The sequence below is a fragment of the Entelurus aequoreus genome, linkage group LG07, assembly GCF_033978785.1.
Source record: "Entelurus aequoreus isolate RoL-2023_Sb linkage group LG07, RoL_Eaeq_v1.1, whole genome shotgun sequence".
Taxonomy (NCBI): Eukaryota; Metazoa; Chordata; class Actinopteri; order Syngnathiformes; family Syngnathidae; genus Entelurus; species Entelurus aequoreus.
Genome location: NC_084737.1, coordinates 46,698,774 through 46,702,504, shown reverse-complemented (window position 1 = coordinate 46,702,504; position 3,731 = coordinate 46,698,774).

Genomic DNA, 3,731 nt, shown 5'->3' with positions numbered 1-3,731 from the left:
TTATGTACTTCGCTCAGATTGTTCCACAACTTGACACCTGTGATGGAAATGCGAAAACTTTTCATGGTGGAATTTCTCATCTGAATTTTAAAATTGAGTTCTCTCCTCAAACTATGCCCCCCCTCACGTTCACTAAACATGTTTTGAATGTTCAGTGGTAACAAAGGGTTCCTAGCCCTGTACATAGTTATTGCTGTTTGATATGAGACAATGTCGGTGCATCGTAAGGCTCTCAAAAATGTGAGAATACATATCAAATAATAATAAATATAGCATCATCACTTCTTTCATGACTCTGCTTCATGATCTAAGAATTAGCATTTTAACTCCTCTGTTGTTTCTTAAGTCGCTAACACACTTGGACCACATTTACACTGCAGGCCAAAGTGGCCCGAATCTGATTTTTTTTTTTTAGATCTGATTCTTTTCCAGCTGACTGTTTACACTGCAAGTAAAATGTCATTTTTAACAGACTCCAGTGTAAACGCGCACAGGCCCCAATGTGGCCCCGACGTCACTTGGATGCGCACTTCGATAACGTGACTACAAAGGAAGTTGACCAGGAAGAAGTCGCTCCTACAACAAAATAAAATAAAAATTGCAATACCTTAAAAAAAATGTTTTTATATAAATGTGAAGGTAAATAAAAGTAATATGATGTATGAATGAATGCATTTAGTCTAATGTATTTGGGAGAGTTCCATCCATCCATCCATTTTCTACCGTTTGTCCCTTTTGGGGTAACAAGGGGTGCTGGAGCCTATCTCAGCTGCATTCAGGCGGAAGGCAGGGTACACCCTGGACAAGTAGCCCCCTCATCACAGGGCCAACACAGATAGACAGACAACATTCACAATTTAGTGTTGCCAATCAACCTATCCCCAGGTGCATGTTTTTGGAGGTGGGAGGAAGCCGGAGTACCCGGAGGGAACCCACGCAGTCACGGGGGGAACATGCAAACTCCACACAGAAAGATTCCGAGCCCGGGATTGAACTCAGGATTACTCAGGACCTTCGTATTGTGAGGCACATGCACTAACCCCTGTACCACCGTGCTGCCATTTGGGAGGGTTGTAATCTTTTAATGGCTGTTAATTAGAGAGACACGGACATCAGCGTGGAACTACGGGAGCTTTATTTTTCAACTCGCATGTAAGCAAATGTGGCACAGAGTCAATTCCGGTCTTTCAACAGTCGCTATGTCTTTGGAATCAAAATATATATTCATACATTACATATAGCCTATTATTTGCGCACTATTGACAAGTGGAGCACAAATAATTCAGTCATCTTAAATAGAAACTGAAACAAGGTGTTGTTCAGATTTGAAGCACTTTGGAGCGTTTAGACTTGCCCAAAAAATCTGATCTGTGTCATTTGAGGGCAAAAAGATCAGATTTGGTATGCAGTGTAAACGAGGCCATAGAGACACTTCTTTTTCCAGCGGGTCTCTGTGCCGCCTCTCCAGGTCAATGGTGTGCGTGCGTGTGTGACAGGAAGAAAAACTGTCGCCACCTGTTTATTTGCATGCACGTATAAATCTCCAAAGCCCAAATATAAGACGACGTGTCTTTTTCAGACTTATAGTTTCATATCTTGCTTGTGAAAGATTCAGAGTCCGAAAATTAATCTCGCATTATTGTTCCGTTCACACAGGCGACTCCATTCCCGGAGACAGAGGAGGCAGTGCTGTGGTGTCGTGGTTGGAATGTGCGAAGTTTAGGGAGAGGGGTGTCAAGACAGGCATGTCAGACTCTCTTTTACAGCTGATCTGAAGGGTTAAACTCTGTGTGTGTGTGTGTGTGTGTGTGTGTGTGTGTGTGTGTGTGTGTGTGTGTGTGTGTGTGTGTGTGTGTGCGTGCGTGCGTGCGTGCGTGCGTGCGTGCGTGCGTGCGTGCGTGCGTGCGTGCGTGCGTGCGTGCGTGCGTGCGTGTGTGTGTGTGTGTGTGTGCGTGTGTGTGTGTCATGGCCTCTCATTAGGGGGTGAGACGCTGTGGCTCCAGACACCCATGGTAGGATTTCTGGGTGAGTCTAAGGTGATCCTGCCACTTTGATGCCCCTGACCCCCCTATGCCCCCACCTCCAGTGGGAGGTTAATGAGCCACAGAGCGCTCTGCTGTTGTTGTTAGATTGGAGGTGGGTAGCATTAGGAGGTGTAAGAAAGCTTTAAGGTGGTCCCTCACTCTGCACGGATCGGATGACCACTCTGTGTATGTTTAGGTGCAGGGAGGAAATAATGTCGGAAGAACTTTGAAATACTCACAACGGCACACCTGCTCCTCCATGTTGGCTTTGCACATGTCATAGTGAAAGTAAAACCGCATTGGAGGGGGATGCTTTCAATCAGACTTTTACAGCTCACGACCTATTATTACTCCTCAACCAGGACGTACTAACATAAGGATCAACAACACGATATCTTATATTTTTTGTGAGAGAGTGATTGGAGCACATACTTGTTGGTCACAAAAAACATTTTGTGACCAACAAGTTTGGTTCTTTTATGAATTTATTATGTGTCTACTGAAAATGTGACCAAATCTGCTGGGTCAAAGGTATACATACAGCAATCCACAAGCTTGTGGCAAGCTTCTGGTTGAATTTTTGACCACTCCTCTTGACAAAATTGTTGCAGTTCAGCTAAATTTGTTGGTTTTCTGACATGGACTTGTTTCTTCAGCATTGTACACACGTTTAAGTCAGGACATTGGGAAGGCCATTCTAAAACCTTAATTCCTGGGATTAAAGGCCTCACCTTTTCAACTCCAAACATATTGCTGGGTATTGTGGCCAAACAGCTCAATGTTTGTTTAACCTGACATCACATGAACGAAGATAAAACCTTCTGGAGGAAAGTTTTGTGGTCAGATGAAACAAAAATTTTGCGGTTTGGCCACAATACCCAGCAATATGTTTGGAGGAGAAAAGATGAGGCCTTTAATCCCAGGAACACCATTCCTACCGTCAAGCATGGTGGTGGTAGTATTATGCTCTGGGCCTGTTTTGCTGCTAATGGAACTGGTGCTTTAAATGGGACAATGAAAAAGGAGGATTACCTCCAAATTCTTCAGGACAACATAAAATCATCAGCCCGGAGGTTGGGTGTCGGGCGCAATTGGGTGGTCCAACAGGACAATGACCTCAAACACACCTCAAAAGTGGTCAAGGAATGGCTAAATCAGGCTAGAATTAAGGTTTTTAGAATGGCCTTGTGTGTGTATATATATATATATATATATATATATATATATATATATATATATATATATATATATATATATATATATATATATATATATATATACTACCGTTCAAAAGTTTGGGGTCACATTGAAATGTCCTTATTTTCAATGAAGATAACTTTAAACTAGTCTTAACTTTAAAGAAATACACTCTATACATTGCTAATGTGGTAAATGACTATTCTAGCTGCAAATGTCTGGTTTTTGGTGCAATATCTACATAGGTGTATAGAGGCCCATTTCCAGCAACTATCACTCCGGTGTTTTAATGGTACAATGTGTTTGCTCATTGGCTCAGAAGGCTAATTGATTATTAGAAAACCCTTGTGCGATCATGTTCACACATCTGAAAACAGTTTAGCTCGTTACAGAAGCTACAAAACTGACCTTCCTTTGAGCAGATTGAGTTTCTGGAGCATCACATTTGTGGGGTCAATTAAACGCTCAAAATGGCCAGAAAAAGAGAACTTTCATCTGAAACTCGACAGT